The following is a 14,159-nucleotide window of genomic DNA, read 5'->3' as shown; positions in this document are numbered from 1 at the left end:
AACATTTCTGTTTTGTCCTTTAGTAAATAGCAGAAACCATATCTAGAATAGTGCTCCATAATACTTAATACATAGCGAGCACTTCCAAAACTTTGTTTCATAGAACCAATTAAATCAGCAAATACAACCTCTAAAGATTTCTTAGTTTTAAAACCGTTTAGCCTGTGTGCAGGAGTAGCCTTACTTTTTTCCTTATTGCAAACATTACAATTGAAATATTTATTACATGGCTTTAATTTGACTCCTTCTGCTAATTTAGCAGTTTGATGTAATGCTTTAAAATTAATATGCTCCAGACGCCTATGTAAAAAATGTACACATTCATCATGCGGTTTAACATTTGTATACACCGAATTAACTACATGTGCATCAGGCATTACATACAAACCATTTTTCAAATTAGCAGTAACCTTTGTACCTGCTTTTTCTATAATACATGTATCTCCCCTAAATGTTATTGTGTAGCCAATATTGACTAAAGCTCTTACGGAAAGTAAATTAAACTTAAGTCTTGGCACATATAACATATGTAACTGCTCCTTTACACATGCACAGTGTGCAGTACCTTCACCAGAGGCCTTTAGCTTCCACGCAAAGACACATGTTATCTTCTGGCGGACATTTTGATGAGATTTCGTCTATTTCTAGTGATGCACAGTGATGCTCCACTATCAATTATCCATAAATCGTGGGTTACTGGTACATTTCCCAACTTAGCCAAATGAAGGTTAGTATACTTCCTAGTTTCTCTGGTGTTCTGTGATTTTGCCTTTTTGCAGAACCTAGCTATATGGCCCCTAGCACCACAAGCAAAACATTTTTTAACAGTATATGCAGATGGAGCTAAACCCATGTTGTCAGGTTGTTTCTCTCTCATTTGTTCTCTTTCCACCCGTCTTGACTCTTCCAACAGTTGCAAAGTCACATCAGTTAATGTTAGGTCCTGTCAGGTTAAAACATAAAAGAGAAGATACAAACTCATCATACCTTTCATCCAGTGAAGAAAGAATAATATAGACCCGATATAGCTCAGAAAAAAATCAACTCCTTTTCATGTAACTCCTGGAAAACTGCTTTCATAAAGTTCAAATAAACTAACATATCTCCACCTTTCTGGAGCCATGTTCTGAACAGTTTACGTGTAATATAAATATGTGCACCCACAGTGTCATGGACATAAATCCTCTTTAAAGTACCCCAACACCTTACAGCTGAATCTTCACCATGAATATGAACCAGTTGTTGGTCAGCTAATGTTAGTCCAGTGATACACATCACTCGTTCATTGGCACGGTGAAACTCCGCTATCTTCTTGGTGTCATCATCATCCTGTGGATCCCAGACAGATACATCTGGTGGGTTCCGCACAACATCTCATAGCCCTTCTCTATGCAAGAGCAGACTGCACTTCGTGGACCAGGAAACATGGTTTGTGCCATCCAATCAGGTGACCAACCACAAATTCGTTGCTTGTTCATGCGCCATCTTCTTTGATAGGTGTGATCACGAACAACTATCTGGATACGGTGGCATGCAGCGACTCCAGCTCCCCTATCGCTACTAACGGTATTCTGGGCCCATAAACAATGTTAAGTATATCTCCTTTTGGAGACTAGAGTACCAGTAGTAGTTCCTACTTCCTCTTATGGCTGATTAAAGCAACAGCATCTAATCGTATCTCACTTAAGCACTTATAGTGACAGATACTTTATTTCAATCATGTATATATACATACATACATACATACATACATACATACATACATTGCCAACTCAAGACTAGGATTACATTCCTAACAGGAATGACTAGTACATATGTGCGAGGGGAACTTTTATCTTTACTGTTCTTTTACTCTAAGAAAATTAGTACAAATTAATGAAAAGAGTTCAAGAGTTATATCATATCCAGCAATGCTTTTAATACTTTGAGTTGTCCACATTGCTGTTGACTATGGCTCTGCTTTAGAAGTATCCCTAGTGCCACCATAATAAATAAATTATATATATATATATATATATATATATATATATATATATATATATATATATATATATATATATATATATATATATATATGTATTACATAGAATTTGAGGGTTCTTTGATTCACATTTGGTCATATTTGTTTGTAGCTCTATTTTTTTGTTGCAAGTATTTGTGTTTTTGTTTTAAATCAAAATTCATTTATTTTAAATCATTTAAATGAAAGATTTTCCTTCATTACTCAAAACCACCCATTAGAAATCGTTGTTATCAAATCTGGATAAAATGCTTAAGAAAATTGAAATGTCCCTGTTATGGTTGATAATGGCTTGTATAAGAAAAATCACCTTTACCCAATTACACAAATCATAAGAAACTTTGTTCACGACCCGACCTGTCTATACCACAATGTGCCTGCACCCACGAGCTTTGCTCGAAGCTCAAAAGACACCAGGACCAAGGAGAGACTGACTACATAGACTACCATGCTAATTGTATTAAACGCAAGACCAGTGGCCTGCATCCCAACAACCTCCCCCCCCAATAACTTAAACAACCTCCCCCCAATAACTTAAACTAGGCATGCACTATCCCAATTTCTTTCAGGTCCACCCCATAGACTTAAAATGCAAGCTACTTAACTAAGGTGACCAGACGTCCCACTTTTGGCGGGACAGTCACGATTTTTAATAATTTATCCCATGTCCTGCGGCATGTTCAAAAAGTCCTGATTTTCCAAAAGAAAGAAAAGACGCTGAATCATCAATTTTAAAAAGGACGCCGTTTTAAAAAAAGTTTTTATTTTTCTGAAGTGTTCCCGATGTGGCCTTTAGAGGGCAGTGGCTCCTTCCCCTCCTGTGCGTGCGCGCGCCGTGCGTGATGTTTTTCTGCAGGGAGAGCGATAGCTTTCTGGCTGCGGCGGCAGCGCAGTGAGGAGGAGACTCGGTCCCAGGCCAAGCGGCTCAGCTGTTGGAAGTTTTTTTTTTGCCCGCTTCTCTCGGGCGCCACTCTCCCTGCAGCCATGCCATGCAAGCCGCTGTCAGCAACCTGGTCTGGGTGAGCCGAGGGGAGGCAGGCGGGGATCCGGTTGGGAGAGGCTGGTGATGGGGGTGGCTTTTGAAAGGGTTGGGGGGCATTGGGGGAAGGCAATTGGGGAAAGGCTGCTTTGCAACCGCCAGCGAAGTCCCATCTAAACTTCTTGGTTCGCCCTCTCCAGCCCAGAGCAGACCGTGCCACGAGCGGGGGTGCCAGTGGGAGCTTTGGCGGCTTCACCTCAGCCGCAGTGCCGGGCAGCAAAATTTTTAATCAAGAACACACTGCCCCCCCCCCAATGGTGTCCCGCTTAACCAATTTTAAAATCTGGTCACTTTATAGTTAACACAATAAGCCTTGCAAACAAAATGTCCAAATTCCACCTCCAAATACAAATTGGGTGGAAACAACCCTCACTCTGTCAAGGACCTAGGAGTACTGATCTCAGATGATCTAAGCCCCAAAGCTCACTGTAACAGGATAGCCAAAAAGGCATTATGAGTTGTTAACATAATTTTGCGAAACTTCTTCTCTGGTAACATTGCTAACTAGGCATACAAAATTTTCACCAGGCCAATTCTTGAGTACAGCTCGTCTGCCTGGAACCCACACTGTACATTAACATGATTGAGCGGGTTCAGAGGTATTTCATGAGAAGAGTACTCCACTCCAGAGATGGGTTGCTCCGGTTCAGACCGGTTCGGGCAAACCGGTAGTGGAAATTGGGTGTGGATTGCCGAACCAGTAATGACAGCTGGTTGGCCATGCCCCCAAACCGGCCCACTTGGACACTCGCCCTGCCTCACCTTCACCATGTGGATCCACAGAACTGCCCCCTCCTGTCTACATACAGGTAAGCAGCATTCATGTTAACCCTGCAGGCTGCAACCCAGGCCCCACCTGTTCAACTAGGTGGCTGGCTGGAAAAGCAGCAAGTGAGCGAGCGGATGGCCCAGAGTAGCCTGGCCTCCAATGGCAGTGGCGGACAGTAAGGGAAGTAAGCCCCAGGTCAGCATCCCTGCTTTCTTCCTCTGAGAGCTGGCTTGGGGGACAGCCAGACTCCCCCGCCGCTCCGCCTTTTCCTTGCCATCCACATAGAGCATCTGCTGGCAGGGCACCTCCCATTTCACCTCATGCACACCCTCTTCCCACTGGCAGCAGCCCGGGTTCCACCTGGTCAGCTGGGCGGCTGGCTGGGAAAGCAGCGAGTGAGCGGCTAGGACCAGCCTGGCTTTCAATGCTCCATCTGGAATGGGCGGTGAGCAGTAAGGGAAGTGAGCCCCAGGCTGGCATCCCTTCCTCTTCCTCCAAGAGCCATGGAGATGGGGAAAGCAAGGCTTCTTTATCAGCCTCCCAGCTGGCAAAACAGAATTTTTTGCCAGTTCTGTGGGTGTGACTGAGTGGGCATAAATGATGTCAAGTTGGCTACGCTCACTCAGTCACATGCCCCACCCACACCTAGTCATGCCCACAGAACCAGTAGTAAAAAAAAATTGAAACACACCCCTGCTCCACTCCTATACTCACAATAGAATTCCCTATGCCACAAGCCTTTGTATTTTGGACAATCTGGGATTGTGCCGCCTGCGGTCCAAACTAAGATAGTACACAAAATTGTCTGCTACAACATCTTGCCTGTCAACAACTTCCTCAGTTTCAACCACAATAATACGTGGGCAAACAATCGATGAGAGTGAAGGTAAGCCACTTCAAACTCAATTGCAGAAAATACAACTTCAGCAACATGCCTGGAATGCTCTACCCGACTCCATTGTTACAGCCTCAAACCCTCACAGCTTCAATCCCAAACTGTCTACCATGGACCTCATCCCATTCTTAAGAGGTCCGTAAAGAGGGTGTGCATAAGCGCACCAGTGTGCCTACTGTCCCTGTCTTACTGTCCCCATTTATCTGTATTTACTTCCTTTGCTCATATTCATAAATATTTGTTTTCTTGTATGTTTGACAAATAAATAAATAAATTTCCCATATAAGACATGACTCTTAAATATCAAGTATTTGGTTAAAGCAGAAGAGCAGCCTACTATAATACATAGAAATGAAACAATATTTTTATCTTTTCACCAATATTTAATTTTCATGCTATTTTCTCCCGTCCTTTTGAGTCCAGAGATATATAGCCATTCTCTTCATCATTGTGAAGCTGAGAGGAACCTGAGTAACACTGATGTAATGGTTTATCTTGCCTGGTAATTATTGGTTCCTTCACCTTTTTCATTGGTTACATCTTCAATAATACAATGAAGTCATTCTTAATACTACTGAAAATTTACTGCATAATAAATATATGCACACTGACACCTATATATCTTTATCCTAATTATCATCTAATCTGTTAATAACTTTATAAAATATATATGATGTATTGGATTTGGTTCCAAAGCAAGAAAGGTACTCTGAAATAGGTGTACAATAGGCATGAAATAGGATGGTCACATGTGCTATCACCTAATTGAAGTTGCATCATTTCCTGGAGTTGCACATCAATTACAATCTCAGAAAATGCATTTTTTAATTAAAGAGAGGGCGATAGGCTGCAACAAGCTGCTTCCAAAAGTCACAGGCACACTATTGTATTTTGCTTGTATTGGAACCCCCAATAATATGATTCAAATTAGGAACAGAGTCTAGGGAAATCTAAAATTACTTTTACTAAAATGAACTATTGTTAAAGAATTTTGCAAATTTGATTATGTCACACCTTCATTTTAATTTCCTGTGAAACTAGAGATATATCTTTCTGAATTAACAGATTAACAGAGTTGGAAAGGACCTTGGAGATCTTCCAGTCCAATCCTTGCTCAGGCAGGAGACTCTATACCAGAGGTGGATTCCTTCCGGTTCTCACCGGTTCAGTAGAACTGGTTTGTCAAATCTACCAAACTGGTTAGAATAGGTTCCACCGGTGGACCCGGAAGTAAGTTCCGGAATGCCTGCCCTGGCCCTGTCGCTCGCTCATTCACATCTGCTTGTCCAGAAGCAGCTCCATCACTCGTTTCCCCTGCCCGTCTGCACTATCCTAGCCCCGCCCACCACTCACTGATTGGTTGACTCACCAATCGCCCAGCCCACCTCTAAGAACCCTATCTAAACCCACTTACATTTTTCCTCCTTGGTTCTCTATTGCTGCCTGCTGACTCCGAGGAGGTAAGTAAGCTGAAACTAAGCGCGGGGCGGGGGGGCGGTGGCAGGCCATCTGGAGTGGCGTGCTGCAGCTCTGCACTATGAGTCCGGTGACCTTGCAAGGATTGCGGGCTCACTTATAGCACAGGGTCGCATGGCCATCAGCAAGCACGGGCATGGGGGTGGAGATGGCGGTGGGAGCTTATGTGGCGCAACCGGCGTCTTTGACAAGTTTGGGGATCTCGCAAGGCCTTTGCAAGGTCCCCGAACTTGCCTAAGATACCTGGCCACCAGAAAGCATGGGCGCGAAGGTGGGAAAGGTGGCGGGAGCTTACACAATGCGGCCGGTCTCCTAGGACCTCCTAGGTGCCGACTACACCATGCAAACTACCATCTGTCTCCTCGTGCTCAGAAAAGCAACTGGGGAGGTCCTTTAGTGGTGGCAGACGTCCTAGAACCTGCCAGCTAGCAAAGAACTTGCATGGGCTTCCTTTTCTGAGCACGGGGAGATGGATGGTACTTTGTGCTGTCTGTCTCCCAGTGCTCAGAAAAGCAACTCTGGGAAGGTCCTTTGGTGGCGGCAGGCATCCTAGAACCTGCCTGCTAGCAAAGGACTTGCACGGGGCGATGGACGGTAGTTTGCACTGTCCGTCTCCCCGTGCTCAGAAAAGCAACTCCAGGGAGGTCCTTTGGTGGCGGCAGGCATCCTAGAACCTGCCTGCTAGCAAAGGACTTGCACGGAGAGACAGATGGTAGTTTGTGCCGTCCGTCTCCCCGTGCTCAGAAAAGCAACTCCGGGGAGGTCCTTTGGTGGCGGCAGGCATCCTAGAACCTGCCTGCTAGCAAAGGACTTGCATGGGTTGGGGGGGGAAGGAGGAGAAAGATAGAAGGACAAAAAGGAGAAAGATAGAAGGAGAAAGAGGAGGTGGAGGATAGTGGGATCCTTGCTGCTTTCTGAACTTGGTGGTTTTCTTTTTCATTACCAAACTAAGTAACATCATCAGTGCTATAAGGGAATGGGGTTGTGGGGAAAGGAGGAGGAGGAGAAGTAGGACAAAAAGGAAAAAGATAAGGAGGGTGAGGACTGTGGGGTCCTTTGGTGTTCTCTGAACTTGGTGGTGTTCTTGCATGCATCTCATTACCCAACCAGGTGTCATCATCAGTGCTAGAAAAAATGGGGTATGCAGGGAGGAGGAGGAGGAGGGCAACAACTGTGTGGTCCTTGGTGCTCTCTGAGTTTGCTTGTTTTCTTGCAGATGTTTCATTACCCAAACCAGGTATTATCATCATCATCAGTGCTAGAAAGAGTGGGATATATTGAGAGGAGGAAGAGGAGTGAGGGGGAGGGGAGAGACGACACCGGGGTCCTTGGTGTTCCCTGAGCTTGGTGGTTTTCTTGAAGACATTTCATGACCTAGCTAGGTATCTCACACAATAAAACATCTGCAAGCAAACCATCGAGACCACAGGGCATTTATTTCTTCATTTATTAAATTTATATGCCTCCTACCTCGTGGTCATCACAAACTCCTCATCAGGATCTTCCACAATGACGGGCCTCATAATTACATCTCCACAATCTCAAATGTATTTATTATGTATAGAATATTTTTAATGGTTTTATTTTAACTTATTATGTATAGAATATTTTTAATGGTTTTATTTTAATTTATTGTGCGTAGAATCTTTTTAAAAAATTATTTTAGGGGATTTTTTATTTATTTATTGTTTATAGAATATGTTTATTACAAGAAATGTTATTCCTTTTTGCAAATGTTTTATTTGTGATGTAAGATGTTGCTTTTAAGTGTACAGGTTGGTGCATGGTTTATTTGTCTCAAGGTGGCTGTTTTTCTATGGGCAGGCCAAGTTGGTGCAAGGCAGCTTTGCCAGATTTTGTGTGTTTCTGTGTGCTACCTGGTTGTTTAGGTAATTGTGAGGTGGTTGCTGGTTCTATGAGCTTCCTGGCACTGTCCTTTATAATTTCCCACAATGCCTTGATGGTTTTTATTCCAGTGACTTTGTCTTTCCTGTCTTTAGGATTAGGGAAAAAACTGATTTCATCTGCAGTCTTTGGGGGGGATCGTTATTTTTTTGTGTTTTCTTCACAGTGTCATAGTTTGTGTGTGTGTGTGTGTGTTTGTGTGTACTAATAATATTTCCTTATACATTTTAGTGACCTTTCCTTACATAATTGGTGTTTTCTTTCATACTTTTAGATTTCTAATTGCTGTTTCTGTTAGTTAGCAATTGATAAAACAAATCTGACGTGAAAAAGTATTTGAAGCCTTCTTGATTTTAATTGTCAATTTTGTCAGGTGTGAGATAACTTCGAAAGGCATCACTAGGATGGAATGCTGATGCCGTTGGCATTGGCGGGAAACACTCCTCCTCCACATGGGCAGTAAGGTGGACAGTTCAAACTTCTGAATCTTCCTCCAGCACAACAATCGGTCCCCTCCCAAATACCATGCCTCCCCCCATTTCAATGGCAGCTGAAGCAGCAGCAAAGCGGAGGCTGACATCCGGCCCTCCTCCGGAAAAAGGTTGTCAGACCTGGAAAATGACAAAGCACAAACAAACAGACGAACAACAAGAAACGGAAAGCGAAAAACGGGGGGGGGAGAGAGAGAGAGTCAGGAAATATGGGAAAACTAAGGCTTGTCAGGATAAGCAGAATAGAACTGGCGGAGAAACTCAGGGGCCCGGACATGTGATTTGTCCACCCACTCGGCATGAGACGGGGGAACATGCTTCCAAGCAACCAGGTACTGAACACGATTCCGCTGTCTGCGAGAGTCCAAATTTTCGCGAATCTCAAAATGTTGTTCACCATCAATCAACAGGGGGGCAGGTGGCGGATCAACCGGCGGATATAAAGACGAAAAGCGAACAGGCTTAATGAGGTTAACGTGGAAAACAGGATAGACCCAGCTGAGGTGTTTAGGCAGCTGTAGGCGAACAGAAATAGGATTGATGAAATGGGCCAACATACTTAGGCCCTAACTTCTTGAATTTCTGGGTAGTTTGAAGAAACTTGGTGGACAGATAAACCTGATCATCCACTTTGTAATCAGAAGGCCTAGCACGTTTCTTATCCGCCTGTTTCTTATGTGCGTGATGCGCAGCATCCAAAGTCCGAAGTGCTAAAGGCCAAACATGCTGAAGACGATCACTCCACTCAGAGAGAGATGAAACTTGCGGCTGCTCACGAGGAACTTCAGGAATAGGGACAAAATCCTATCCAGACACTACCCGGAAAGGAGTGAAACCAGTGCTGCTATGCACAGAATTATTATAAGCCACCTCCGCATGTGGTAACAAGTCTACCCAATCATCTTGCTGGTAGTTGATGAAACAACGTAAATACTGTTCTAGAACAGAATTAGTCCTCTCACAAGCCCCATTAGTCTGAGGGTGGTGGGTGGAGCTTAAGCCCTGGGTGGAGCCAATCTGTTTAAGAAATTCCCTCCAAAACACTGAGGTGAATTGTACGCCCCTATCTGAAATGATGCGATCAGGCGCCCCATGTAAACGGTAAATGTGAGAAATGAACATTTTTGCGAGGGCTTTAGCAGAAGGAATCTTGGGGCAAGGTATAAAATGAACTTGCTTGGAGAACAAGTCGGTAACCACCCAGATAACGGTGTGCCCCTGGCTCTCAGGAAGTTCGACAATGAAGTCCATAGAGATCTCTCTCCACGTGGCAACAGGGTGAGCTACAGTCTGGAGCAAACCCTGCGGTTTTCCAGGCGGGCGTTTAGCAGCAGCACAAACGGGACGACTGGCGACATAAAGCTCAATGTCCTTTTTCAAAGAAGGCCACCAAAACTGCCGTTTCACCAGATGCAGCATCTTCACGAACCCAAAATGCCCCGCCATCCTGGAATCATGAGCCCGTTGGAGAACCACCAGACGAAGAGAGGCAGGGACATAAAGTTTCGCCCCAATCCATGGTAAGTCATCCCTCATGGTGCATTCATTTTTATGCTGCTGGAACCAATCGTCATGAGCAAGGGCATTCTTTAGATTGGAGACAAAATCCTGGGACATCTCCACTTTAGAACGTGCCTGTTGTCTAGTAACCATAGGAGCAACGAGGCTTGATGTGGGAACGACCGGCTGGACCATGCTGAGCTTAGAACAGTTGTACTGAGGGAGCCTGGACAAAGCATCAGCCATGAAGTTCTTCCCCCCTGGGATGTACTTCAGGGTGAAATTAAAATGATTGAAATGCTGAGCCCAGTGCATTTGCTTAGGGGAAAGTCTCCTGGGAGTTCTCAAAGCTTCCAAATTTTTATGGTCAGTCCACACCTCGAACGGGTGCTTAGTGCCTTCTAGGAAATGGCACCATGTGGCTAAAGCCCAACGAACAGCAAATGCTTCCTTCTCCCAGATAGCCCAACGCCTTTCTGTGTCAGTGAGTTTGCAAGAGGTGTATGCACAAGGTTGTAATTTACCTTGATCGTTGGTCTGAAGCAATATAGCCCCCACCGCCACGTCGCTGGCATCAGCTTGAACCACAAATGGTTTGTCCATGTCTGGGTGCTTCAGAACCGGTTCCTCAGCAAAAAGTCGTTTTAACTTCTCAAAAGCAGCTTGACATTCCATGGTCCAATCCAACAGCTTGCTAGGTCTGGGTTTCGGCCCACCTTTGGACTTCAACAAGTTGGTGATGGGAAGAGCTATCTTAGCAAAAGAAGGGATGAACTGGCGATAGAAATTGGCAAAGCCTAAAAATTTCTGCAACTGCCTGCACGTACGAGGCGCCTCCCACTCAGTGACTGCTTTGACCTTAGCGGGGTCCATCTCCACACCCGCATGGGAGATACGATAGCCAAGGTAGTCTACCTTCTCCTGATGAAATTCATATTTGGACAATTTGGCATAAAGCTCCGCGGCTCGGAGCTTTTTCAGCACCGTACAAACCAGCTCGACGTGTTCGTCACGTGTTTGCGTGTAAATAAGGATAGCGTCCAAATATACGATAATGCCTTTGTAAAGATGGTCATGCAAAACCTCATTAATCAATTGCATGAAGACCGCAGGCGCTCCCTGCAGGCCAAAGGGCATCACATGGAACTGGAAACAAACCAGGGGACAGTTGAAAGCTGTCTTCCACTCGTCTCCCTCCTTAATACGGACTCTATAGTATGCCTCCCGTAAATCCAGTTTAGTAAAAATGCACCCCTTTCCCAGCTGGGCCAGCATATCTTTCATCAGTGGCAATGGATAGAGGTTTTGGGACGAGACAGAATTTAAATTTTTGAAGTTCACACATAATCTGAGAGAGCCATCTTTCTTGGCCTCCTCCGGGTTCCGTCTATCAGCCAATGCCATCTGGCTACCACCCGGGGGAGGGCCTTCTCTGTGGCAGCTCCGGCCCTTTGGAACGAACTCCCCGCAGAGATTTGGACCCGCACCTCTCTCCAGGCCTTCCGAAAAGCCGTTAAAACCTGGCTGTGTCGGCAGGCCTGGGGTTGATGAGTTCCCTTCCCCTCTCGATCTGTGTGGCTGTTGGCTATTTTTAAATGCTTGTATTTGTACTTGTTGTGTTTCCCTTTCCCCCCTTGGGTTTGTGCGCCACCCTGAGTCCCGCTGGGAATAGGGCGGCATATAAATAAAACGAAACCTGAAACCTGAAACCTTTTCTCTGAATAGCACAGGAGCAGCCATCTTGGGTCTAGCTGGCTCAATGAAACCCCTCTCCAAGTTCTTGTCAATAAATTTTCTCATCTCCTCCATCTCCCTGGGCGACATAGAATATATCTGGGGTTTTGGAAGCGCCACTCAAGGTAAAATCTCGATGGTGCAATCAGTGGGTCTGTGGGGTGGGAGCTTATCAGAAGATTTTTCACTAAAAACTCCTCTTAGATCCCAATATTCTTTCGGAATTTTCTCTTCCCCTTCGATCCTCTCCTGCCCCCTGGCTGCCAAAGTGGGGTTGGAGCCAGTAGGCTCTGGGGCTTCAACCTCTCCATCAGGGGCTGCGCTAGTGCAAATGCGTAGCCACCCCTCCCTCCAGTTAATGCGAGGGTTCCATTTACGAAGCCAGGGGAGTCCTAAAATAAGGGGCCGGTCCATCCCAGGTGCCACAATAAAAGAGATTAACTCTTGATGGGTTCCCATCTTCATTTCCAACAGCTCAGTATAAAAATGGGCAGGGCCCCCACCTGCAATGGAACCATCAATTTGGCAAAAAACAATAGGGGTTTTCAAAGTCCTCAACTTCAATCCCAGTTTTTCCACCATCGCTGGACTAATCATACATCGAGAACAGCCGGAGTCCAGCAGAGCTGAAAGCTTCTCCGTCTCGCCAGCAGATGGCACTCTTAATTCAATAGGGATTAACATGGGGCCTTTATTTGAACTCACTCAATGATGCGAGGTGTCCTCATCAGATTCATCAGAGGAGCTAGCGGTAACGCCCCCCTCCTCCTCCTCCAGCTGGAAACACTGGGGAACATTCTCAGCAGCGCACACAGCCTCTCTCTTCTTCCCCGGGGCCTTGCCTGCCCTCCCCTCCCTTCTGGGAGGGGGTGGAGCGGTCTGAGCCAGTTTAACGTGGCAATTCACGGCGCGATGGCCTTCCTTCCCGCAACGGAAGCAAGTGAAAGACTTGGTCTTGCCAGCGAAGCTTCCCTTCCCTTCTGATGCGAGCCGGGGCTTTTTGGGCTGAGGGGGGGGTGACCTCTCTGCTTCTCCCTCTTTCATGCGTTGAAGTCTGGCCAAATTTAACTCAACGTCTGCAGCATTTTCATACCAAGCAGCAACTCGTCGGGGAAGGTGTCTGTTAACGCACTGCTGGTAAATGTCCTCATTCAATCCCAAGGCAAACTGATCCAATAAAGCCTCTTCTGACCATCCCCTCATATAGGCTGACAGCTGTTGAAAATCCTGAATATATTCAGCCACTGGTCTATTTTCCTGCTTTAGGGTCATAAATTTCACCTTCCCGCGTTTCTCAATCAGCGCGTCATCAAACTTCCTCTTCAGTGCAGCGATAAAGTCATTAAAATTCCTCAGGAGAGGGGAATTGCATTGGTGTAAGCTCACCATCCAGTCGGCTGCTTTGTCTTCCAATGAGAGTAAGACCATCCTTACTTTCATCCCATCCGTTTCTAAATCCGGACCATAAATTTCCATATAATTCCAAATCTGAATGACAAACCCTAACCTTTTGGGATCGCCATTATATTTCACTGTTAAGGGAGGGACTTTTGCCATTCGGCATCGCCTGCCCCCCCCCTACTCTGGCAGCAGCCCTGGCTGGGGGGTGGGAGGCTGGTTCTGGGTTTCCTTGCTCCCAACCTCCCTCAGCCTTTTCACCCTCCCTTAATCTATGCATGGAGTACTTTTGTTCAAATTCTTCCGCTTGCTCCCTTTCCATTGCTCTCCCACGGGTCTTGCACTTGGACATAGCTTCCTCAAGGAGCCGCTTTGCCTGGGACAATTTGTAATCTTCGTCCCCAGGCTCGTCCCATTCAGCTGGTTTCTTTTTCGGTCTCCTTCTTATGACTCCTGCATCCAACTCCTCAGATTCCTCTTTTTGCCTGACACCCAAAGTCCATCGGGGGCGAACAGTAGGCTCTTCCACTCTTAGGCCAGCCAGCCTTTCAGTTAAAGATGGTTCTGCGGTTGCCCCTTCAGTCTCCTCTTCATCACTCACATGCAAAGACATTCTTTTTCTTCTTGTGAGAACACCCCCCTCGGTAGGTTGTAGCTCCTGGTGGGGTGGAGTGTGAGACTTCGCTTAATTGTCAGCACTCCTTCATTTGATAATCAGGAAAGAAGACCACAAGACTCCATTGATAGAAATCAAGTGTATTTTTACTAATTATAAATGAACAGAAGCGAAGCAAAGCGAAGTCTGATTATTTAGACGCGAAAGCGAATAATATATGGTATAATTCATTCCCCTCCCCTTGGCATCCCATGTACAGTCCAATCATAATTCTCCCAAGTGTCAGGTGTGAGATAACTTTGAAAGGCATCACTAG

This window comes from Thamnophis elegans, chromosome Z, assembly GCF_009769535.1.
Source record: "Thamnophis elegans isolate rThaEle1 chromosome Z, rThaEle1.pri, whole genome shotgun sequence".
Classification (NCBI taxonomy): Eukaryota; Metazoa; Chordata; class Lepidosauria; order Squamata; family Colubridae; genus Thamnophis; species Thamnophis elegans.
Note: the sequence above shows the minus strand (reverse complement) of the source record.